The following is a 26,653-nucleotide window of genomic DNA, read 5'->3' as shown; positions in this document are numbered from 1 at the left end:
GCCATTTCTATGCCCGACGTCCTAAGATGAAAAAACATTTCCCCATGTCCACACATAGAACTAGTCTCATCAGAATAGGGTGTAGTACAAACCGTGGCAAACTGACAGCACACATAGCAGGGAGAAACCAAAACTAGGAAGTAATCACAAGATACATACAGAAACATGAAGACAAGGAAACAACAACAGGAGACAAAGAGTACAAGTCATGACACCCTTGGGAAAATGACTTAGGCCTAACTCACTAGTAATATAAAAGGCGAACAGGTTTGCACCAGAGACACGTTTCAGGAAATAATTACATTCTTGTTATTAAAAAGGGGCACAAGGTAGGATGACGACATTTGCGCGGTGCCCATCTCAAAATCTACAACGTAATGAAAAAATGCTATTCAAATAAACTCGCTGTGAGTCTGTTTTTCATCACGGAATGCAAGAAGTTGATACAAATCTGACGGTATGTAAAGTGATGTTTCAAATGAAAAGTGCTGCTCACAACTCTTGTTCGGTCTGACGTTGTCAAAAGTTGCATGTGGGGTTTTCTGACAGTGGACCGTGGAAGTGATCACGAGAGCCATCGTTCACATACTAAAGACTCGCATGAGCGTCGGCTGACTCAGAACTGTGATTAATTAAACTTTTAATCCTATAATACTAAATATTTTAGATAACAGTTCCTGAAAAAGGATGCAGTGCAAGCCATGGGAATGAAGGAATCCATTGAAATCACTGCACTGCAACCCAAACAAAGCAGTTTTAGAAATATAACTAAATAAAATCCATAGCAGAGTGACTCACACACTGTACACTGCACAAAATATAATCTAGCATCACACTCCATAGCACAGCAAACAAGAGGTTATACTGTATAGGTCTCCAGGTCCTGGGATGGCCCAATTAGAGGTGTGGTGTACCCAAAACGAACAAAGCAAATAAATCAATACAAGTAAAGTAAAAAAAAAGGACATCAGGATCAATTAAAGAAATCAAACAAATGAAAAATACAAGGTCAATGTGCATGGCGCACAAACGCAGTGTGTGTGTGTGTGTGTGTGTGTGTGTGTGTGTGTGTGTGTGTGTGTGTGTGTGTGTGTGTGTGTGTGGGGTTGTGTGTGTGTGTGTGTGTGTGTGTGTGTGTGTGTGTGTGTGTGTGTGTGCGCGCGCGTTTATGCTTGCGCATGTGCATGTGTAAGGTTTTGCGTTTTTACACACGATATCAAGTCAAGTCAAGTCAAGTTTTATTGTCAATTTCTTTACATGCACTGGTCATACAAAGAATTTGAAATTGCGTTTCTTGCTCTCCCATGCAGACATAGACTAATCTAGGTAAGGACATAGACAGTATAGACATAGACAGTACTCATACATGGACATAAGACAGTATGGACATAGACAGTGCTCATACAGACATTTAAAGTGCAAGACTGGACAACAGAAGACTTGTAGAGAACATACATTAAGAGGAGGTATTTTGTCATGCTTTTTCTAAAAGTCCTTTATAGCGTTCTGACATAGTAATAGTAGCATTTGAAGAAAATAAATAATTAAATAGGTTTATCAAATACACCAGCAGCAGTATGTGTGTGTGTGTGTGTGTTTGTGTGTGTTTGTGTGCGTGTGTGTGTGTGTGTGTGTGTGTGTGTGTGTGTGTGTGTGTGTGTGTGTGTGTGTGTGTGTGTGTGTGTGTGTGTGTGTTTAGTGAAGGTAGAAAGTGCGGTGTGCGTCTGTGTGTGTGTCTGTGTATGTGTGTGTGTGTGTGTGTGTGTGTGTGTGTGTGTGTGTGTGTTTGTGTGTGTGTGTGTGTGTGTGTGAGTATGAGTTGTGTGTCAGTGTGTGTATGTTTGGGTTTAGTGCAGAAAGTGCAGTGTGCTTGTGTGTGTGTGTGTGTGTGTGTGTGTGTGTGTGTGTGTGTGTGTGTGTGTGTGTGTGTGTGTGTGTGTGTGTGTGTGCGTATGTGTATGTGTGTGTGTGTGTGTGTGTGTGTGTGTGTGTGTGTGTGTGTGTGTGTGTGTGTGTGTGAGTATGAGTTGTGTGTCAGTGTGTGTATGTTTGGGTTTAGTGCAGAAAGTGCGGTGTGCTTGTGTGTGTGTGTGTGTGTGTGTGTGTGTGTGTGTGTGTGTGTGTGTGTGTGTGTGTGTGTGTGTGTGTGTGTGTGTGCATGTGTATGTTTTGATTTAGTGCAGGTTGAAAGTTCAGTCACAGATGTAGTAGTGCAGGTGGAATGTTCAGTCGCAGATATGGTGGTGGGGATGAGGGGGGGAGGGTTGTCAGTGGCCTGGCTGGCTAGAGGCTGACAGTGGAGGGAGAGTGGGTTGAGTGTTCAGTATCTTGATTGCTTGATGCATCGTGCTACTTGCAAGCCTGGTGGTACGGGAACGGAGGCGCCTGTACCTCTTTCCAGAGGGCAGGAGGCTGAACAGTTTGTGTGCAGGGTGGCTTGTGTCTTTGATGATCATCAGTGCTTTCCAGGTGAGGCGTGCGGTGTAAATGTCCTGCAGGGAGGGGAGTGGTACTCCAATGATCTTCTTCGCTGTGTTCACAACACGCTGGAGTGTCTTCCTGTTTTTCTCCGTGCAGCTTCCTCCCCACACTGTGATGCAGCTGGACACGACGCTCTCTATGGTTCCTCTGTAGAATGTTGTCATGATGGAGGGTGTAGCACTTGCCTTCTTTAGTTTGCGCAAGAAGTAGAGACGCTGATGGGCCTTCTTCGCCAGTGATGTAGTGTTGGTGATCCAAGAGAGGTCGTCGCTGATGTGCACTCCAAGGAACTTGGTGCTGCTCACTCTCTCCACAGCATCACCGTCGATGGTCAGTGGTGGCAGTTGTTTTTGGACCCTCTGAAAGTTGACAACAATCTCCTTGGTCTTGGATATGAGAGTTAAAAGACAACTTTGGCCAATTTCAATATGCTGGTGTATTGCTCATGCTACCCTTGACTTGTCGGTACCGGGTGATGCTGCATTTTTCGTCTCAGCCCTTTCCGAGATCTGAGCAATTGGGGGCAGATTGTGTTTACATTAAAAACTTTCTGAACATAGGCCTACTAAATATTATCACAAAAGGCATTGCTGTTCGCTAGTTGTCTTCTGATGTTGCATAACCTTTTGGACCTATTTTGAAACGTAAACAAACACCTGCCCCCATTACAGTGACCAGGATCTCAGAAAAGGCTGGGGAAAAAAATTCTCAGGCACTGACAAGCCCAGGTAGTGTGTTCAACTGCATGTCGAATTTGGCAGAAGTTACCCTTTGAATGTTGAAGTTAGTCAAGCGTCCAATGTGCAGTTATGCATAACTAGGCTTATTCACTCAGTGTGCTCTCCGCCACTAGTTGGATAATCATTAAATCTGTCTTAAAGTATTCATGGGATGGGTAAGCACCTTATAATGAAAAACAGTTTGGGCTTATACTGTATTAGAGAGCAGTTTTGCCACAGGGTGCTCATGTCAGCTAAATCATCAAAATAACGTTGAGGGCGTTTAGCTCTATTGTTTTACACAACTGAAGAATTCAACCTTTAACACAAGGTAGGCTATGTAGATTTCCTCTGTGTTTTTGGCGTATATTTCTTGTGTATTTTTTTTTTTACACCTTATTAAGTAGTGGAGAGAGAGAGAGATGGGGCAGGACTTTGAAATGCCCCATGCTGTATTCGAACTTGAGACCCAAAGTACATGGTGTTTTACGCAGTGCATCACAGCAACCCCTAGCCATGTCCAGCCATTTGTGGTAGGGCACAAGACTCAGCAAATATATCCATGAAAGATCTTTTTAAAGATATTTTTTTGCTATAGTAAAAGCACAAAATATAATTGTCACAAGGTAAAACATATGGATACATCATATTGTGCACATGGTACTGTAGAGGTCACCATGACTCTGTGCTCCTCAATGTCTGTATGGTTGTTAAGGGTGGCAACTGCATTGTTGTGTTAGCCTGATAAACCAGACTAAATGTGGATGTCTAATTTAGTCTGGCCTCGGTGCATAATACATCCGAAGATTGTTGATGAGAGCAACCTTCCCTCAAAACCCTGCCCGCTTTGATTCAAAACACATCTTTGCGTTGTAATTGGTTTGCCAGATTCATTGCATTCTGGCTTCATTGAATCATTATGCGAGGCCAGACCCACCCGTAGACAAAACATTTTGCCGTCCAGCGGGTGGCGCTGGTTCACCAGGCTATTGTTGTGTTATAGAAATTCAAAAGAAAAAGGTTATTTTTTTCAAAGTCATATTCACATTTCTCTACTTGCAAAGTTTTTTTAGTCTAGTTTAATGGTGGGACTGGAAATTCAATAACCCAACAAATATGTACGTACACATTCATTTAAAACAACACTGCACATGGTGCTTTTGTGAAAATAATGTTGTTAAATCAAGGTGTTGTTAATAGCCTACTGGTGTTAAACAAATCTGGTTTGGTCTAGATCAATTAATTTCCTTACGTACGAGTCCTAGAATGTATGACTGGTTGAAGAAAAAATTACAAACCATCGCCCTCTTGATTATGCATTAGAGATGGAGAAGTTGCTCATTGACTAAGTTCTGGGCTATTGCCAAAACCACCACAGGCACATAATGAAACTTTGAAAAAATATTTTTTATGTGAGGTACAGGGCAAACAGTGTATACCTTGATCTGAAAGTCTTCTGTTGTCTTACACCAACATCTGTTAATCCATCCTCATTAATAACCTGGGGTCATAAAATAACTTCATATTGTAACATGGGCTGTTATACTTCCTGGATCTGGGCATGCTAGGACTGTTAATGAGTTTCAAATCTGTCTGGCAGTGTGAAGTGTACTGGAGGGATATTGTGTGCTGTGCTTTTTGTAATTGCGCCATTGGGATGGGTTTATTTCATATCTGCAGTAGTTGTCATCATTCTTATGTTGCTCTTGCAGTGTTTTCTATTTTTAACAACAACAAATAGTGTTAACCAACAAAGCTGAGTGTTTAACATTTTCAAAAATGTTATTACAGGGCATAGTGTGGTCACATAGACACTTTGTTAAATGTCACACCATGGGATTGTGAACCAACTGTGATTGTGAACCAAGATCTGCAAACATCATGGTAATCAGACTAATTAGGGTATCATTCAGATTAGAAGTTAAACATACTTCTCCACAGATCACGATTTAATCATGCAAGTCCCAAGAGAGAATCGACAAAGTGGATAGCTGAGCCCAGAGGTAAGACACTCTGCAGCAAAACTGGTATGTACCAGGGGGGTGAGTGTGGGCAAATAGGCATAGGGGTTGTGTTGTGAGGCAAGTACTTTTGAAGGTATAAGGTCAAATATATTCTGTATAAATACATGTGTGTGTGGGTGTGCGCGCGCGTGCTTGTGCGTGCGTGTGTGTGTGTCCTTTTGTTATACTTGTATTGATTTATTTTGATTTGCAAACATACGGTATACACAGACACACACACATACGCACACATGCACAGACACACAGGCACAGGCACACGCATGTACGCATGCACGCACGCACACACCCACCCACACACACACACACACACACACACACACACACACACACACACGATACACACATTATTGTCAAGTTTTCAATAGCTTTAATTGTGGTAGTGCTAGAGTAAGACTACTGCCAATATATATTTCATGATGTCATGAACCTATACAAAGACTTGAAAATATGTCTTATATATACACAGTCATGGTAAATCAAAACTTAATGTAGCCCTAATAACTATGTAATTCTTCCCTCTGTATCTTTAATTCTAAGTGACCCAGCCTCTCTGTGATGCTTTTACAGCTGGACACACATATTGTCCAGCAGTGCAATTAATTTTGAAATGTTCTTCCGTGTGGGGTTTTTTTGTAGCTTATTTGAATGTTTATTACATTTCACTGATCCCCTCCCCAACTTATTTGAGACCTGTTGCAGTTATCAGATTAGAAATGAGTACATATGTCCCCATCTCGATTTAAACATTTAATATGTTGTATTTTCACTTTTCTCCATCTAATAAATCAATTGAATGTTGTAAAAATGATAGCCTTTGATCTTATTCACAGTTTACCAAGTGTCACTGGAGTTAGAGTTTGTAGTTACTTTTAATTTTAATTAAAGGTGCGCTGTGTGGATATGGAATTCTACAGAGGAACTCTGTATGACAACATTCAGACCCATAAGAGGCTTGGTCATCCTTTGTCTGAGAAGCAGGTAGGGCTGTTAAGAATATCACCGTCATTATAATATTTCTATAGGCTATGGTAACACTTAGTTTTAGTGTTACATCTATTAGCACTGATATATAGAATGTTAAAGGTGCACCGTGTTATACTTTTAGTAGTTCATCTCCAGAATCTGTGCTGTCCACTCACAAATGTTACCTTTTTAACAAATACTTACCACCCACCATCAAATTCAATGACTGAGAACATTTTACTTTTCATACATGAAAAGGGGGTTCTTCTCCATGGTCTGCCATTTTTAATTTCCAGAAATAGACTTTTTTAGCTGCAAAACGTACTGTGCTTTGGTCATACTAGTACATATTGGTTTATTATTCAGTAAATATTCATGATAAGATCAAATTTGGCAATAGGCAGCACAGTTTGAGCTGCAAAGTTTTAATACCTAACCTGGACACCCTGCACCACCATCTCACACGGAGCACCATACTGTATAAGTAACTATACAGCTGCAGAAAGAAATGAAAGACCACTTCGAAATGTTCAGTTTTTCTCAGTTTACTATGGAAAGGCATGTGTTTGAGTAAAACAAACACTGTTGTTTCTTTCCATATTATCCCGACAACATTGCCACCAAATTTCAGTAACACTTTGTAATAAGGACCCCTAATTAGTTAGCATTATTTAAGCCTTATAATGCTTCATCCTCTTTCACTCATGTTTTAACCATTATCTCTTTATTATAACTCATTATTTAATCATTAGTATGTATTGTTTGTTAATGCTTTGTACATGGTGAAGTTACTTCTTGTGTACGATTGCTAGGTAAGGGTTAACGTTCGGCGAGAAGGTCGCTACTAGCAGCACGACAGAGAGAATCTTTAGACCCCGACGCGGAGCTGCTATTCCACAAAGCGACCAACTCGCCGAACGTTAACCCGCTTATTATATGGATATACTTAAATGATTCACACATGGCGGGGACATTTCTTTATTTAATGTTAAGTTTATTATAATTTTTCATGTCAAAAGACTGTTGCTGCGCAAAACAAAACAGTGCCGTTGTGGAACACCGCTAGGCAACAGGTAGCCTAGACAACAGGTGTTGTCTATCACAGCAGCTGATTAGAGTCTTGTTGAAAAGTCGCTTTAGCAGTGAAAAGTCTTGTTGCCATTGACAGCGGTCTGATATAGACCAACCCGTCCGTTATCTCAAATATCAGACGTGCGAACGTTGGGGAGCCCCATTGAATTGAATGGAGCATTCGACCGATGACGTCACACCATATAATAATGTTAGTTAACCTCTTTGTTAATAATTTGTTAGCATGTAAATCTGAATTATTCCTCTTTTCTTACACATGTCAGTAAATAAGGACCCCTTGTTAAGCACGAGTTAAGCACTGTTTAAACCTTAGGTAATGCTTATGAAGTATAGTGGACGTTAAATGTTTACTGATCAAACTTTATAAATACCAGATTTTGGTTGTAGCTGCACGACTACTCCACTGGGGAATTTCACCTCCAGAATATTGACATGTAACTAGGGCAACACAGGTTTGTACACTCAGATGGCAGGAAATGTGAGTTACAAATATGATTTATTTTCTCGTATCACAATATTTAAAAAAATGATTCACTTCCAATTAAAACAACACTCTTGACCATTGTTCCCACACTGTTCCCTTGCCCCATACATAGCCTATACATGAAGTGCTGTGCAGTCAGGGAGTTCAAAAATAAAATTAAATGGAATTAAACAAGCAAAAGCATGCAAATGACACTGCAAGCAAAATAAAGTCAGCACTCGAATTATGAAGAGGAACAGTTCATGCAATTCAACCACAAATCCATGCAAGTTAAAATAGCAAACAACAGGATACAAACAAAACAATTTGGTACGCCTTTATACACGCATAACAGGCATGTGGATTATTATGAGGGGAGCCCATAGCCATTCTCACAACCTGAGAAATTAAACCTGCTACACTTAATTCATCCTCTTTCAATCATGTGTTAACCATTATCTCTTTATTATGACTCATCACTTAATCATTAGTAGGTATTGTTTGTTAATGGTTTGTACATGGTGAAGTCACTTCCTGTGTATGATTGTTAACATGTTAGTTAACCTCTTTCTTAATCATTTGTTAGCATATAAATCTGAAATATTCCTCATTGGACATGACATGTTAAACCCAGAATGAATTGAGGCTTATGTGATGCGCCTCGTGGATGCAGGAAATGAACAAATGCTTTACAAAGCATTCACGTGTGGCTTCCTAAGGCTTGCTCATGATTACTTCACAAGTTATGACTCAAGCCACATGTGGATGCTTTATAAATCTTTTATTCATTTCCAAGGCTTCCAAGGCTTCATAACTCTTGCTTAACAAGGACTCCTTATTAACATACATGCTTAAGAAATTAGGAATAACTAGAAATGCATTCTCACAGAAAATGCTGGAAGCGGGCTTGCCTTTTGGGGCAGAGATGAAACAAAGTACTATTGAGAAAACAAAGCTAAAAGAAATCTTGGAAAAACTCCATCCACCCAGTCAGAAGTTATGGGCCAAACAATTCAGCCATCTTGGATTCAGCCATCTTGAAAGTGTTGTAGCTCTGCGTTTTGGTTGATATACTAAATGACATACATGGTATTTTAAGTTGGCTAAGGAACACTGCGTATGATATAATTTTGAAAATCAACATGGCTTCGAGCGGGATTCGAACTCACAACCTCCATATCTGTAATACAGCCCCTTTGCGATTGATATTAAATGACATACAATACATGATATTTGAAGTTGGCTAAGGAACACTGCATATGATATAATTTTGAAAATCAACATGGCTTTGACTGGGGTTCGAACCCCCAACCTCCATATCTGTAATTCAGCACATTTGCCATGCATGCTAAATGACATACATGGCATTTTAAGTTGGCCAAGGAACACTGCATATGATATAATTTAGAAAATCAACATGGCTTTGACTGGGGTTCGAACCCCCAACCTCAATATCTGTAATTCAGCACATTTGCCATCCATACTAATTGACATACATGGCATTTTAAGTTGGCCAAGGAACACTGCATATGATATAATTTTGAAAATCAGCATCGCTTCGACTGGGGTTCGAACCCCCAAACTCCATATCTGTAATTCAGCACATTTGCCATTCATACTAAATGACATACATGGCATTTTAAGTCGGCCAAGGAACGCTGCATATGATATAATTTTGAAAATCAACATGGCTTTGACTGGGGTTCGAACCCCCAACCTCCATATCTGTAATTCAGCACATTTGCCATCGATACTTAATGACATACATGGTATTTTAACTTGGCTAAGGAACACTGCATATGATATAATTTTGAAAATCAGCATCGCTTCAAGTGGGATTCGAACTCTCAACCTCCATATCTCTAATCCAGCACATTTGCCATTGATAATAAATGACATACAAGGCATTTTAAGTTGGCCAAGGAACACTGCATATGATATAATTTTGAAAATCAACACGGCTTTGGGTGGGCTTCGAACCCTCAACCTCCATATCTCTAACCCAGCAGCATGCATTACCACTAAGCCAAGCAGGTAATTGTCATGCATAGTCCAGCAAGACTATATCACATTGCAATGCAGAGCTAAACAATATACTTCTAGAATGGTTCCTCGCACCTGCTCGTTAAGAATAGAATCTTGAGACAGTGACAGTTGAAATGGAACACTTCATTGGCTGCACCTGTTGTGATTAACTGAAAGACAGTTAGTATTGAGCTCTAGACAGGGGAGAGGATGAGAATGAGTTTTTTGTCTTTACAACATCGTTGTAAAAAAACTAAAAGGAGTTGGCACGTGTCCTTTTCACAGATCGGAGTCATGCTTGTGATCTCTCTAACGGCACAAATGGACCTCCGTGTGGGACATGCGCTGATCTCTTGAAAAATGCACTTTTCGAAAGACTGGGATTCTCCATAGAGCCAGGCCTGTTTTTTTTACAAACCTGCCATTTAAAAAGTATTGGGAGTTGGGAGATGAAACTTTGACAATTTGGAGACATCCCATAGAGCTCGCTAACAACGCGTCAACTAAACTTCTAGGTGAAAGTGTTGATGTTTTATGACCGAAAAAGCCTCCTACACTCTAATGTCTAGAGTGGCGGAACCTTGGTTCATGAAGGTTCCACCATGGTTTTCAATGGGGACCTAGGCTTTCACAAAATCGCCAAAAACGGGAAAACGACAAGAGACACGGAGAAGCCTATAACTATACGCGATCTCCAAGCCGAGCCGGTCGTTTTAGTGTTTGAACGGTGTCTCTATCTCGAAAGGCCTAGGAGGAGATCCATTTTCTATTTTTACTGCCCCTGCACAAGACCAATAATAATAAGAAACAGGACTTAGAGATTACTATAATCGGGCCTTGCTCTGCAAGGGCCATGCTCTGCATGGTCCTTGCTCCGCAAGCCCGCTTAATTAAAGATATCCAATGCAACTTTGACATAAACACACCGATGTAAACAACTTTATGGCGGCCTCTAGTGGTTCTGCCGAAAATGTGCATTGAACTAAATTAGACAGACATTGGCTTCGAGATTATGTGCGAATTAAATTTCTTCGTCTTCTGTAATTAGCCAGATTCCCTTCCTTGCATTCAGCTCTCTCCACTTCTAAGGGGCTTTATCAGCGATTCTCCCCCTTGCTTATGAGTTCGCTGCTTCGTCTATTCACTTCACACAACTGCAATCACGTTTGCACTTCCTTCAGATGGATAGGCCTACTATTATTTGATCCACTTGTTCCCGGCAGATATCCCCGTCTTTATTTCACATTTCCAGTAACTATATAGTACCTGTACATTAGGAGAACGAGGAGACAAAAGGCTATACAGTCCCTCCAGGATTTCGCGCTGGGATTTTGTCTGATTTTGTGGCGGCATTTTCTTATTTTTTGCAAAGATTTTGCGCCCCTTTCTGGGATTTACAGAATTAAAATTGGCCAAAACAATATCAAAATACATAGCCTACAACCCACCAATGACATGTCATAATACCCAAAAATACAAAGAAAGAACTAAATGGCAAAAATAACAAACAATATCGATCGCAAACTGCATGAGGGTTTGATTGACAGTTGAATATGACAGAAAAGATGCGCTCTCCCAGCGGAAGCGCTTTCGCTGTAGATGGATGGAGGCGGAGCTGGTGTGTGCAGTGGACTGTGAGTGGACTGATGCTGAAAATTTGTGCTGAGTGAATGAGTGGACTGGCGGGGAAACTGTGGTGCGTTGGGTAGTGGAACATGCTAGCAGGCGCCTCGCTAGATGCTGTGGATGTTATGGAGGGACTGTTTTAACAGCAAAGTGTGTGGAACATGAAATGCGCTATATGAAATAACCTCGTGGTTAGGCTAATGGCGTCGCCCGCGGCGACCAAAACCGTCCAAACTTTTCCCCCTTGAGTTCCAAACCTTCCCCCCAACAAAACCCGACACAACAAAGTTCATTTTAGCCATGCTCAAGTCCAGAATCAGTATTGTATGCGTGTGCGTCTATGTGTGTGTGTCAACGAATGCGAGTGCTCCGTTTGCGCACCCCAGAGAGAGAGAGAGAGAGAGAGAGAGAGAGAGAGAGAGAGAGAGAGAGAGAGAGAGTCACTTTATGCGCTTGCTGTTGCCAATGCTGTCCGTGCGCATTCACAAACGGAGCGGTGAAGAGGGGAAGATAATTCACATCCTCACAGGGACAAAGGTGAAAATTTGCGGGAAAAATGCGGCTTTACAGGAATTACGTGGCATCGTGAAATTATGCGGAATATCATTGAATTTGCATGAATCCATGCGATCGCTGAATCGCGAAAAACTGGAGGGACTGGCTATTGCTTATTTTGTTGTAATAATAAAGATTTGATTTCCAAGTCGAGGTGACAAGACGCGTTTTTATCTTGTGTGGTGTTGAAAGTGAAAGTGGACACCCATAAGCCGGCTAGAGATCACGTTTTGTTTCCTCTTGATCGGCAACAACATTTTTAGCCTCGCTCGACTGATTGTGTTTGACATCAAGTAAAATGTGCACCATCAGATTTAAACTCGTATACATTTGTGTAGCTTTGTAAACTAAAACGAGGTGGCGTGGACTTTGAGAATGCTAATGCATATATCCCAGTGCAGTGAATGAGTGATAAAATCCACATATTTGCTCTTTTGGCGTTCGGCTCTCTCCGTTTTGAAGCCCTTTTCCAATGTTCACATAAGCGAATTATTTGCCTGTCCAAACCTTTCATCTCAATTAGCTCGTGATTTATTTGCAGTCCCATTCGTTGTTTTCGCTGCATGCCAGCGTGATATTTTACAATCAGCTAGCCAGTAGCCAGCTTTCAGCGAGCTGCTGCTGCTTAGTTAGCAAACGAAGGGGATGAATGGGTCTCTCATTCGTTCCACTCATACACCATAGAAATCTAGACGCCCCTAGCGGCCACAAATTCCACAACAACAAAGGGCGCGGCGCCTCCAGGCAAAACTGCAAGTGTTGTTTCGGAGCAGAACCACCAGATGGTGATGGAAATATTCCCATTTTCGCCATAACGGGTCAGTCAAGCAAAACCCTGAGTTCCAAGCCATTTCATGACTATGAAAAAGTTGCATAGTGTTTCTTTAAGAGTTAGTTATACGCTAACAAATGATTAAGAAAGAGGTTAACTAACTCTTTAACAATCATACAGAGGAAGTGACTTCACCATGTACAAACAATTAACAAACAATACCTAGTAATGACTAAGTGATGAGTTATAATAAAGAGTGAATGGTTAACAAATGATTGAAAGAGGATGAACTAAGCATTACGTAAGGTTTAAGTAATGCTAAACTTATGCTTAACAATGGGTCCTTATTAACGTACATGCTTAAGAAATGAGGAATGATTAAGAGTTATATGCTAGCAAATGATTAAGAAAGAGGTTAACTAACACTTAAACAATCATACACAGGAAGTGACTTCACCATGCAAATACCCTTAACAAACAATACCTACTAATGATTATGTTATGAGTTTACAATAATGGTTAACGCATGATTAAAAGAGAATTAACTAAGCATTACCTAAGTTTTAAGTCATGCTTACTTCATGCTTAACAAGAGGTCCTTATTATAAAGTGTTACCCAATTTTTGAATGAAAATATTGTCATTTACAGCGTTTATTTGCAAAAAATGACAAATAAATAACATTTTTCCCCTCGGCTGTGTATGTCATCTTGGTTGATTTCAGTGAAGTACTTGTACTTGAAGTGTACTTGTAATTTTTTTTCAAATGATTCCTCTTTTAGGTTAGGGATGTTCTCACACAACTCTGTGAGATTCTGGCTCCAAGGGAAACATGTGGTGTTTTCCTCACACAGTTGAATAGCCAGGTAATGTCAAATTGAGTTGTTGAAAAGGAAAAAGAATGGCTTGTATAAAATAGCGAAAGAGTGACAAGTGAAAAGTTAAGAGACCGAGTGAACCTTGAGTGATGAGATCTTACTGGATTGGCCTCAATCCAGTGTTTGCTTTTGTTTATTTACTGTAGGTCTTTGCTTTATGGAGCACAATTCATAGCTCCTAAGCCACAAACAAGATTGATTGAGACTGTTGGAGAATGTATTGCCTTACCTATAGATGAATGTAAAGTCCAGTGCACAAAATGGAAAATGATGGAAGTCGGAGAATACTAATAAAGGCCCATTGTCTTTATTACTGCTCTAGCTTTTTTGGCTTCATGGAAGATAAATTAAAGACAAATATTAGACATCACTAGAATGTACACTGACAATTATATAGGCCTACTTTAGATTGATGACAAGAAAGAAGTCGTGAGTAGTTGCATGAATTTACCATAATGAGCTATAAATGGCAGTGATGATGAGGGTGGTGATGATGATGATGACGTTGATGATGATGATGATGATGATGATGATGTTTTATTCTTTGGTTTGCAGGATATTTGTTTCACTCAATATAAAAAGCTTCAGTTACAGTTTGTACAGCGCTTACCTACACAAGGAAGGTAAGCTTTTCTCATTTGTGTTTGTGAATTAAACTGTAAATGTACAAAAGCATATGACAACTTTTGTAATTACATGTTGATGACACACACCATGATATTACTGCAAAGAAAAAGAGTGCCAACTGTAACCTCAATGCTTGAGGAAGAATTATACAGTTAAGCCTGCGGTACAGTTGCTGCGAGCCGCAAATTACGTGCGCCACCGCGAGCAACCGAGTGCACATGCTTGCTTTAAAAGCAGTAGACCAAGACACAAAAATACTGGTGGTATCATCCAGGGGGCAGTGAGAACAGCATTGCGATCCTGTAATTGGGAACACAGACTGTATAGTTTAACCCAACAAAAAGGAGCAAGGAGACGATCCTGCTAATACTTCTACATTTTTACACTCCTTTGTCAAAGTGCAACAGGGAAGTATGATAGCAAATCGAATGTTTGTATATTCGGACAAGCTCGAGACGGAAAAAGTTGCCGCCATCATCGTTTTCTCCAGAAGCACTTATGCTCTTACAGTCGCCCCCAGCAAGTGTGAAGATATCGCACCTAATGAACGCATTTGGTTGCAGTAACCATGGAGGTAGTATAAGACCTGGAGAGAGTGAATAAGTCCCGCCCACAGTCATTTTAATGGGAAATGTTGGTCTAGTGAATTTCGCCAAAGTTGAGCGCATTTTTAAGCTTCCAAAATGGAGTTTCATGGAGCTCATTTCAGGGACCAGTTTACTCAGCCAATTACGTGCCACTTTACTGACTGACAAGGTTGACCAGAAAGCTATATGGAAGACAGGCACTAGATGCATGGAGGTATTATAAGGTCCCCAACCACAGACCCATAGGTCTGGGTGCCAAACACTAAACTTGTGCATGTGCTGTGCACTCACCAATCATCATGAGCCTTGCTAATCAGCAAAGCTAACCAGCTAAATCCAAACCCCCTTGCAGTAACTAATGCGCGTGAAATTGACATGAACTACGTAACTTAATGCGCTCATGCACAAATCGTGCCCGCGCACGCATATGGCCTATCCTACAGCAAGCATACCGAGGGCTTTAGACAGTGAGGCTACAGGGCATAAGTGGATGGGGCGTCATACTTGTATCCCAAAGGTTGCAGGTTCGACTCTTGACCTGCCAGGTTGGTGTGTGGGGGAGTAATTAACCAGAACTCCTACTCTTCCTTCTCCTGAATACCTTGAGCATGATGCCACACTGCTCCCTTGGGGCACTGTTTTGGGCCGCCCCCTTGCACTGATGAGGTTTAAATGCAATTTTGTTGTGTGCAATGAGAACTGTGTGCTGTGGAATGCTGTGTCACAATGACAATAGCAGTTTCTCAGGTGAACTTTCACTTGTTCACTTTAACTTTCACAAAACCACTATAGGCAAACAACTCCTCCAGAGGTTATGGAAGGAAGGCCTTTCAGTGCCATGAGGTAAGATGTCCATTTGTTCTTCTGAATTAGCACAATTAAAAAAGAAAATCACTGTAAAGAAAAAAAGTCACATATACTTTTGAAGCAGGTGATGTGGCGACCTCTCTGCGATGTTGCCTTTTTTAGTTAACCTATAGTTACCACCATAAAATGTTATGCCCTTGCAACCTCCTATCTGATGAACTACAATTACTATAATGTTGACCAAATGCAATGTTTTAGGGTATTCTGAACTATGACCATGGGTTTGAAAACGAATCACCTATTCTCAAGGAAGAAATCTAAATGTTAATTCAAGTCAAGTCAAGTAGGTTTTATTGTCAATTTCTTTACATGCACTGGTCATACAAAGAATTTGAAATTACATTTCTTGCTTTCCCATACAGACATAGACTAATTAAGGTAAGGACATAGACAGTATGGACATAGACAGTGCTCATACAGACATTTAAAGTGCAAGACTGGACAACAGAAGACTTGTAGAGGACATACATTAAGAGGTATTTGTTGTGTTTTTGTGCTTTTCCTAAAAAAAAGTCCTTTATAGCGTTCTGACATGGTAATAGTAGCATTTTGAAGAAAATAAATATAAAAAGGTCTGTCAAGTACACCAGCAGCAGTGTGTGTGTGTGTGTGTGTGTGTGTGTGTGTGTGTGTGTGTGTGTGTGTGTGTGTGTGTGTATGTGTTTAGTGCAGGTAGAAGGTGCGGTGTGCGTCTTGTGTGTGTGTTCGTGTGTCTGTGTGTGTGTGTGTGTGTGTGTGTGTGTGTGTGTGTGTGTGTGTGTGTGTGTGTGTGTGTGTGTGTGTGTGTGTGTGTGTCAGTGTGTGTATGTTTGGGTTTAGTGCAGAAAGTGCAGTGTGCTTGTGTGTGTGTGTGTGTGTGTGTGTGTGTGTGTGTGTGTGTGTGTGTGTGTGTGTGTGTGTGTGTGCATGTTTTGAGTTAGTGCAGGTTGAAAGTTCAGTCACGAGTATAGTAGTGCAGGTGGAATGTTCAGTCGCAGATATGGTGGTGGGGGATGGGGGGGGGGTTGTCAGTGGCCTTGCTGGCTAGAGGCTGACAGTGGAGGGGGGGGGGGGTTGTCAGTGGCCTTGCTGGCTAGAGGCTGACAGTGGAGGGAGAGTGGGTTGAGTGTTCAGCATCTTGATCGCTTGGTGCATTGTGCTGCTCGCCAGCCGGGTGGTACGGGAACGGAGGCGCCTGTACCTCTTTCCAGAGGGCAGGAGGAGGCTGAACAGTTTGTGTGCAGGGTGGCTTGTGTCTTTGATGATCATCAGTGCTTTCCGGGTGAGGCGTGTGGTGTAAATGTCCTGCAGGGAGGGGAGTGGTACTCCAATGATCTTCTTCGCTGTGTTCACAACACGCTGGAGTGTCTTCCTGTTTTTCTCCGTGCAGCTTCCTCCCCACACTGTGATGCAGTTGGACACGACGCTCTCTATGGTTCCTCTGTAGAATGTTGTCATGATGGAGGGTGTAGCACTTGCCTTCTTTAGTTTGCGCAGGAAGTAGAGACGCTGATGGGCCTTCTTCGCCAGTGATGTAGTGTTGGTGGTCCAAGAGAGGTCGTCGCTGATGTGCACTCCAAGGAACTTGGTGCTGCTCACTCTCTCCACAGCATCGCCGTCGATGGTCAGTGGTGGCAGTTGTTTTTGGACCCTTTGGAAGTTGACAACAATCTCCTTGGTCTTGTTGACATTCAGCAGGAGGTTGTTGTCTTTGCACCATCTGGCCAGCAGGTCTACTTCTTCTCTGTAGTGAGTCTCATCGCCCTTGGTGATGAGGCCCACCAGTGTTGTATCATCCGCAAACTTCACTAGATGGTTAGTGCTGTGGGTCGTTGTGCAGTCGTGTGTCAGCAGCGTGAACAGCAGGGGGCTGAGAACACAACCTTGCGGAGCCCCCGTGCTCAGGGTCAGGGTGCTCGAGGTGTTGTTCCCTACCCGTACTGCTTGTGGTCTTTGCATCAGGAAGTCCAGCAGCCAGTTGCAGAGGGAGGTGCTGAAACCTAGTTTGTCCAGTTTTCTGATGAGTTGTTGTGGTATTATGGTATTGAATGCTGAACTGAAGTCAATGAACAGCATTCTCACATATGAGTCTTTATTGTCCAAGTGGGTGAGGGCTGGATGGAGGGCAGAGCAAATTGCATCCTCCGTGGATCGCTTGGCTCGGTATGCGAACTGGTAGGGGTCTAGGGTGGGGGGTAGGGTGGCTTTGATGTGTGACAGGACTAGCCGTTCGTCAGTGCTACAGGACGGTAGTCATTGAAGCATGATGGTGATGATTTCTTCGGCACAGGTATGATGGTAGCAGCTTTGAAAAGTGATGGGATGACTGCTTGCTCCAGAGAGATGTTAAAGATGTCTGTGAAGACATCCTTCAGCTCTTCTGCACAATCCTTCAACACTCGGCCTGGTATGTTGTCTGGGCCAGCTGCTTTGCGTGGGTTGATGGTGGCCAGTGTCCTCTTAACACTGGCAGAGGACAGGTAAAGGGGTTGATCATGGGGGGGAGGGGGAGTTTTCTGTGGGTGAGTGTCATTTTGTGCTTCAAAGCGGGCAAAGAAACTGTTCAGGTCGTTTAGCAGAGAGGTGTTGTTGTCACAGCTTCGTGGTGCAGGCTTATAGTCCGTGATGGCCTGTATGCCCTGCCACAGGCTCTGTGCATCTCTGCTGTCTTTGAAGTGTGTTGTTATTTTGTCTGAGTATTCCTTTTTTGCTTTCCTGATGCCCTGGGACAGGTTAGCCCTTGCTGTCTTTAGGCCAGCTACGTCTCCTGCTCTGAAGGCTTTGTCTCTGGCCCTCAGCAGTCGGTGAACGTCTCCTGTGAACCATGGCTTCTGGTTGGCCCTGGTAGTGATGTGTTTTATTTCTGTAACATCATCGATGCATTTTGTGATGTAGGAGGTCACAGTGTCTGTGTACTCCTCAATGTCAATGTGATTGCTGTGGGTGGCAGTTGTTTTGAAAATGTCCCAGTCTGTGGTTTCAAAGCAGTCCTGAAGTCGTGAGATGGCTCCCTCAGGCCATTTTCTCACCTCCTTCTGAACTGGTTTGGTGAGTTTTGCCTTTTGTCTGTAAGCTGGCAGTAGCAGAATTGTCGTGTGGTCTGATGATCCAATGTGGGGGATGGGCTTTGCCTTGTATGCTCTCTTCTGATTTGTGTAAACGAGGTCCAGGGTGTTTTGTCCTCTTGTTGGGAAGTTGACATGTTGATGAAATTTTGGAAGTACTGTTTTGAGATTTCCGTGGTTGAAATCTCCTAGTACCACTGTGAAGGCATCTGGGTGTGCATCTTGTTGTTCACTGATGCCCCGATGCAGCTCGTTCAGTGCCTCGCTTTTGACGCCATTGTTGTTGCTGGGTGGGAGGTAGACGGCGACTAATAGGATAGCGGATATTTCTCTGGGTAGATAGAAGGGTCGGCACTTGATAATCATGAACTCCACTCGTGGAGAGCAGTGCCTCTGTACTACCGTAGCATTATTGCACCAAGCATCATGTGTGTAGACACATATTCCTCCTCCTCGTTTTTTCTCTGCAAGGGCTCTGTCCGCTCGGTGGCACGTTAGTTGTTCCAGATGTAAAGCCGAATCGGGTATGCCGTCGTTCAGCCATGATTCGGTGAACACCGTAACGCAGCAGTTCCTCACGGTTTTGTTCGCTGATCTTAGTAGCCGTATGTCATCCATCTTATTGTCCAGAGATCTGACGTTTGCCAAGAGAATTGATGGTATTGCTGGACGAGTTGGGTTGGCTGCAAGCCGTGTCTCGACGCCACCTCGTTTGCCCCTTTTCCTAATTCTTCGGCGTCGGCATAGCGAGGCAGTCGGGTCCGATGTAGTCCTATGCCGCCGGAGAATTCCTAGTTCTTCCAGGGTCTTCATTGGTACATCCAATACATTGCTTAAGTTGTCCATTTTGTGATTGTAATTGTGAATTCCCACAATTTTGGCCTGAGACAGTCAGTGTACCATCTTTCTCATATTCATCCTGTCACACTGTCATAATAATCCTATTATCTTTTTGCAACCATTTTGTTCTTACTTGTGCCCGCAGTGATATTTGGTTTATGGGACATCTTCTGTCTGAAATGTGCTCCTTCCACACATATGTAAGTAAAAGCTACAAAGGTTATATGTATTAAAATATAAAATATAAAAATAAGTAAAATGTGATTTTGCAAGTGTTCACAGTAAGAGGCCAAGCTTTCGGTCTACTGACCTTCCTCAGGGCTCTGAGGAAGGTCAGTAGACCGAAAGCTTGGCCTCTTATTAAAGAACACAAAGGGGATTTAAGTGTGCAGACATTTTTCTTTCAATTTTACACAGTTTTTGTTTATGTTTGGCACCTTTTAATCGAGAGTGCGGTGTGATCCGGCTAAACGCAAGTGTTCACAGTTAAATGTGTTCTTCTTCCTTTTTTATTTAATTCAGTACAGTGAATATGGTGTGCCACAGTCGGTGCGTTATGACTCCAAAGGCCTCCTTGTGAACTTTTCTGGTGAACTGCGACACATCATTTGTCAAGCCCTTAGGAACAGGCCAAGCAGAAGGCCATCTCTGGATGATATGTTACGAATGGTAAGATATTGATGATGCTGTGGCAAAGTGTGCTGCGCGACATACCTTTCCCCTTTATTATTGTCATGCCCATTAACCCGACCCATTTCAACATTTTTCGTAGTAGAATACCATAGGAAAATTGCACAGATATGCCACTGAAAAACAAAATTGCCTGAGCATTAAAATGCTGTTTCACACAGTTTTCTTTTTCATGTCGTGTTTTATGTCCAATTTGACTAATGCAACCAGTAATGGTTTTCCTTTTTAATTTCACATATCCAATCCTATGTCACAGTCTTGGGCTGCAGTAGTTACTGTGTCGTGTATTTGTTGCACCTTGAGTAGCCTCAGATTTCAAAGACATTTGTCAAGTGAGATCATTAACTACATTGAACCTTGAACCGTGACTTACTGAGCCTCCTCTGGCATAATGGACTTTGTTACGCCCTTTACTGTAGGCCCTTGATGATTCACATTGTGTATTTGTCCAGTGGCAGTGATGGGCCAAATTACCGTGTATCATCCGATCATTCAATTATTCCATTCAATTTGGCAAACGGAAAACGAAATAATGACTCCATATTTTGTTTTCCCGTTTTTCCATATGGCCAAAAAATGGGGAGTTGTATTGATTTTCCTTTTCCCAACTCAAAACAGAACAAGTAATAAACGAGAAAACCAAAACGAAATAACAACTCTAATTTACGATTATTGGTCCCATTTCCCGCGGTGCTTTTCTATTGCTCGCCTAAGTAAGACACGATAGTGCACAAGTGGCTGCCAAACGCGCTGCTTTACGCATTTCCCCGAGGCCTATAATCAGCCTGCTGATGCTCCTACTCCACAGAACATCTTTCTGTCCTACTGGTAGCCCCTTATGTCAGTGCCTGTGGGTGGTAAAGATAGCCTAACTCCTTTACGCACTGTACTGTGTCCGGTCCAGTATGTCTACCCCATAGGCTAACTACATTAATAATTGTGACTATCCAATGGGCTAAGGCTCCTTCCACTAGATCATTTTATTATTACAGGTGGAATGAAGTTTTGACCATTGGTGCGTGAATCGGAAGAAACTTTTCTTCAACTGCTTGGTACCGTCTACTGATAGCCTATTCCTGGGAACTGCCAGCGAGGTCTCCTCCACAGTTTAGGCGTATCTGGTTGCTATTTCTGCATGCCACATCAGCATTAGGCTACTACTTAAGCTACTGTAGGCGAACATTTGTGAAAGGTGCTAGACGTCTCCATCCGACCGACCTCTAGGCTACCTCTATCAACACCATGGAACACCTCCCTGGTTTTGGATGCGTTACGCATGGCCCCATTTAAACGTGGACCTGAAGTGTCTTTCCATTAAGATGATAGGCTACTATCCCTCGCTCTGACCACTAACCTACCCTACCAAGCGAGTCGGGTGAGTTACATGTTACATGTGCTGTCTGTCAACCCAGACTGCGCGCAATTTGCCCCAAATGGCACCATGGTCAACTTGCATCTCGCGTTTGTGCCCAAGGTCACACACAGACTGACCGTGAGAGACAGAGTGCAGCCTGTAATACACGCCATTATCTAAACTCTCTTCCTTGACTTGCGCTTGTGGAATGGCCCTTCGCAGACGCTTCCGTGGAGAAAACAGTTTCCACCCTGCCAGCCTATGCAGAGCAATGTTGGTGGACATTTCTTCATTCAACATCCCAATTGAAATGACGCCTTGTGACATCACGAGGCTCTAGCGCCTCCACGAGACCATGGGAAGGCTAATGTACCGTGAAGAATAAAGAAAACCAATAAACGCAAATTACTGTTCAAATTTCGTTTTGGTTTCCCTGTTTATGATTTGTTCTGTTTTAGGTTGAAAAACGAAAACAAACATCAATCCCGGTCCGTGTACCATTCGTTCTTTTGTTTTTCGATTCAGAACCAAATAACAAAAAACGAAAAAACGGCTGGTTATTTCATTATTTCGTTTTAGTGATAAACGAAAAAACTAATTTTGATCTGTATTTCCAAATTTTATTTTCTACTTCATTTCAAAATAACGCCAATGAAAAAAAGGTTGACGTACTATTTTTAATTTTTGATATTTTCATCTCTCGGCCGTATGTGCCCCGGAAGTTATAGCCTACAAGCCGACCTCGATTAAACAGGTTTAAGCTTAACTCATAACTAAATCCATACTGGATGTTGTCAGAAGAGGTGTTTTGAAACATATATGTGAAATTCACAGTCTAAAACAAATCCAAACGGCAATATTTTTATGAAAATCTATCAGTTGAAAGCTTTCATGTCCGTCTACATGGCCTGACGCGCCTTGCCTGCATGGACGGGCGCCCTCTGTCCATGGTGCTGAAATCGCGGCACCAAAGATTCTTTTAATTCTAACGTCTCTGGCGGCACTACTCTTATGTGTGAAGCACGTTACAGTTTCATGAGTGAATACGTACAGACAGTCTACAAAAGACCAAACAATACAACCAATCAATACTGTTGTACCCTTTGCCGACATAAGGCTCTCACATGCCACTGATTCTTGAGAAAGTGGCTAAAACAGGTTGTAATCTTGAAAGAAAAAAACGAAGTGAATTACAAAATAATATGGTATATCCTTGTAGACAAAGGTCTTGGCTTTTCAGAAATGCACAAGGCCAATCTCCCCATTTTCCATTTTTTTCAGAAATCAGGTTTTTCTCCGATCATACCTTGTTTTTTGTCAACACCGTCAGACACAATTAAAAGCAATAAAAAGTGTATTGATTTGGTTGCATATGTACCTGGAGTTTTTAAGTGATTGTGTGTGTTTTTTGGTTCACACATACGCCTTTAAATGTTGAAAATTCACTTTCATTCTATTTTAATACTGCTTCATGTGTTCTAATTTTAAAAATATGTGCTGTCAGACAATGCTTACTTAATGGCTAAATAGATCAAACATTTTTTTGTAATTTCACAAATATTCGTGTAGGCTTAAATTTGCTATTACTTTGATAATTCAACAACTACAAAGGAAAATTTTGTAAGCACATTCATTTAAAATGTCCAAAACTCCTTCTTACGGTGGTGACTTAAGAACTGACGGTGGTGACAGTAATCTGAAGGTGGTGAAAGTGACCTAATTATTACCTACATGTAGCAAAATAAATAGCCCTCTCTCAAGTCAATGACATCTAGCATAAACACTTTATTTTTGTGTGTGCACAATATGTTTGTGCATGTGTTTTTTCTTCATTTGTTAGATACTCTTGGAAGTAGGCCTAGATTATTGAAAATGTGGCATAAACAGGTTTTAAGTTGTTCAAATCCAAAATATAGAGGTGTATTATCATAGATGAACGTCTTGGCTGTGCAGTGAATGTATTGGCCAAGCTCCCCATGTTTTACATTTTTCATAAAATGGGCTCTTTCTTGGTTTTGTCACCAGCGTCAGACAGAATTAGAAGTAAAAAAATAAGTTTACTGTATTTAAGTGAATTACTTTTACAATTCAACATAATTGTAGATACTTATTGTAAGCATATTCTTAAAACTTGTCAAAAACATGTAAAACACATGCTTTTTTGTGAACTACATCAGATGTCACCACACCGTCAGGTTTTGTGACAAAAAACCCTCCAAATGCACCTCAGTGGAGGCTGGAGTATAAGTTTGGGTCACAATTATTACTAACATGTCTGGTAATGTTTCATTAACCAGCACAATTTAGTAAAATATGGAACAAGATGATGAGCGGAACAAAATCTGACGGTGGTGACATCTGACGGTGTGAGACAAAAAAACACTCTTTTACATATTGTGCATTTTTTGCTATCATTAGCCACTTCGTTTTCGCTCTGTTTCTCTGGGGACTTCATGACGCTTCTGAAAAAGTATATATAATTAACATTAATGTAACAATAATACTATTAAAACCCCCGACGGTGTTGACAGTTTATGGTTGGGACAGTACCAGTGTCCAAACAAATTATCAAATTGAGGAGAAATTAGTAAACTTACAGGAGCTTCAGTGATGGTGAAGTACTCAGTAGATATAAAGGTTTGAAAAGGGGTCCTAAGTAATGACAATGACCTTGCGCATACCTGATTTTATTGTCTTTTTTAAAAAATCTGACGGTGGTGACTAATATGCTGGACACACTTTGAGCAATCAGAAAATAGTAGTAAATATTGCTTTACACGCACTATGTGCATATCTGCAGAACCACTTCAATATGGACTTTCACATCATGGTGATATTATTCAATAATATCAGTGATTTTTACATTTTAAGTCAATTGAAATGATGATGTCTGTCCTTGGGACAGCTGTTTTTACAGGGTGTGGGCATATTTATAGCCATGAAAAGTAATAAAATTACACTTAAATATTTCAAACGACTGTACATTTATGTAACAGACCCCTGTGTCTTTACCTGGATTCATTTTGTTCATGAAAATGTAGTTTATTTTCAACAGAATTGGCAGTTTATTGCAGAGACATGTTTTAGCCGCTTTCTCAAGAATCAGTGATGCACGTCACAAAACAATAATCCACGTGGCGGGACTATTTTGATTATATTCCTTCCAAAAAATGTCAAAATGACACAAAACTCAGTAATTTGCATTGTCCGTAATTATACCAAACTAAAACAAAAGTATACACGTAGAAGATAGTCCACGTTACAAAACTTCAACAAAAATGCGAGCCATATCACAAATGAAGGCCATCCAAAATGCTGGTTTATTGAGGCAATTACCACAAAATCAATAGTTTTACACTGGAAAATGAAATACGAGCTAAAACTTCACCCCCTATCATCAGTACAGTAGGCTACATTTCTGAGTAGCTCTAGGTGCCATCATTCTCTCTGGCATTTGCAGCTGGCGCAGCCCTTGTATTGCACTGCGAGCTGTCCACGTGTGTGGTGCTAGGTGAAATGTGCACTGGCAGCACTCATTGTTGAGTTTGGGAGATGTCTTTAGTGGGAGTATTTGAATGTGTAAAAACACGTTGAACACAGTGGCAATGGCCATTTTCAGTAAGCTAGGCTTGCCACTCCATGAGGGATAAGGAGAATGCAGCTCACACACGCGGTGCGTTCCGTTGATAGATGCCTGCTGTATTAAGTGCTGCGTGCACGCATTGTGTAGGTTTAGACAAATGACAGTGATAAACATATCCAGGTCAAAATTATAACAGGAAAAGAGGGACAATGACAAAGGGAATGAATTCGCCAGGAAGACAGACTTTATTTGGCAAACTAGAGACTTTCTAGGGTTCATGACAAAAGAATGCTTGACATTAGATCTGATGGCTAGTGCAATTCTTTCCGAGAGTCCAACAACAACACAATATCAAAATGTCATGGTGGACGCGACCACCTGCCACCAAAAGTCAGCTCCTTTCGGTTCCTAGAAAACAGATGCCTTAAAATAATAATAATAATCCAGATCCCATTCGGCTACTAGGCCTATAGGCTATCTCCACATTGTTCCATAAGACAGCTTCGCTGACAAGCCTAGCTAATATAGCTGTAGGCCTAGTACCGGTAAGCCCACATGTCACCTGTTCGGTGGTCGTTGTCTATTACAAAACTGTTAATAAAACCTGGGGTCTTCGGGTAGCCTAGGCCTACAACATTTAAAACTATGTCAGTCGTGCGCGCTGTCAAATGAGAGCCACGAGAAACGCGGTGGGGCGCAACATCGTCCTGTGTTTCGCAACATCGCCAACGGCAGGGGCAAACGCTAGTACTTCCGGGGCACATAAGGCTGAGAAATGAAAATATCAAAAAATAAAAATAGCACGTCGGCTTTTTTTCATTGCCGTTGTTTTGAAATGAAGTACAAAATAAATTTTGGAAATTCAGATCGAAATTTGTTTTTTCGTTTGTCACTAAAACGAAATAATGAAATAACCAGCCGTTTTTTGTTATTTGGTTCTGAATCGAAAAACAAAAGAACGAATGGTACACGGACCAATCCCCAATGTTTTGCTCTAAAAACATTACTAAAAAACAGGGAAACGAAATATTATCATTTTTTTGTTTTTCCGTTTGCCAAATTGAATGGAATAATTGAATGATCGGATGATACACGGACCGCCTAACAACAGTGGTTTTCAACTACACAGTATTTAAGTCAAGTCTTAAACAGTAGAAACAACATGGTTGTTACTTTCGACTCTATTTATGATGTACTCAATTTTTTCTCTACCTTACAGAGGAACGGATGTACTCACCCTTTCCTTTTACTAAAAATCTTGAGTTTGTTGTTTGATATTCTTAAGCAACAGGAGATTGAGTCAAATGTTTTGTTGAGAATAACCCAAGGACAACTTAGGGTTATTCAAAAAAGTTTCATGACAAATTTCTGAAAATCTAACATTGTCATGGAATGTCCCAATTATTGTTTGCGTTGTCAAAGTTTCAATGTCATCTCCTCATTTCTTTATTCGCTTAATGATGA

General features: G+C 41.4%; 1 long non-coding RNA gene across 1 annotated transcript; it reads left to right on the top strand.

Moving 5' to 3' along the window:
- The first annotated feature begins 3,443 nt into the window (after nucleotides 1–3,443).
- LOC134442443 (uncharacterized) lies at nucleotides 3,444–13,566 on the top strand. Its single transcript, XR_010033378.1, has 4 exons — nucleotides 3,444–3,531; nucleotides 5,142–5,203; nucleotides 6,110–6,202; nucleotides 13,502–13,566. It is a non-coding gene; the product is annotated as an uncharacterized LOC134442443 (long non-coding RNA).
- The last annotated feature ends 13,087 nt before the right edge of the window (nucleotides 13,567–26,653 follow it).

This window comes from Engraulis encrasicolus, unplaced genomic scaffold, assembly GCF_034702125.1.
Source record: "Engraulis encrasicolus isolate BLACKSEA-1 unplaced genomic scaffold, IST_EnEncr_1.0 scaffold_162_np1212, whole genome shotgun sequence".
NCBI lineage: Eukaryota > Metazoa > Chordata > Actinopteri > Clupeiformes > Engraulidae > Engraulis > Engraulis encrasicolus.
The sequence above is the reverse complement of the archived record's forward strand: the minus strand, read 5'-3'. Positions and strand labels throughout refer to the sequence as shown.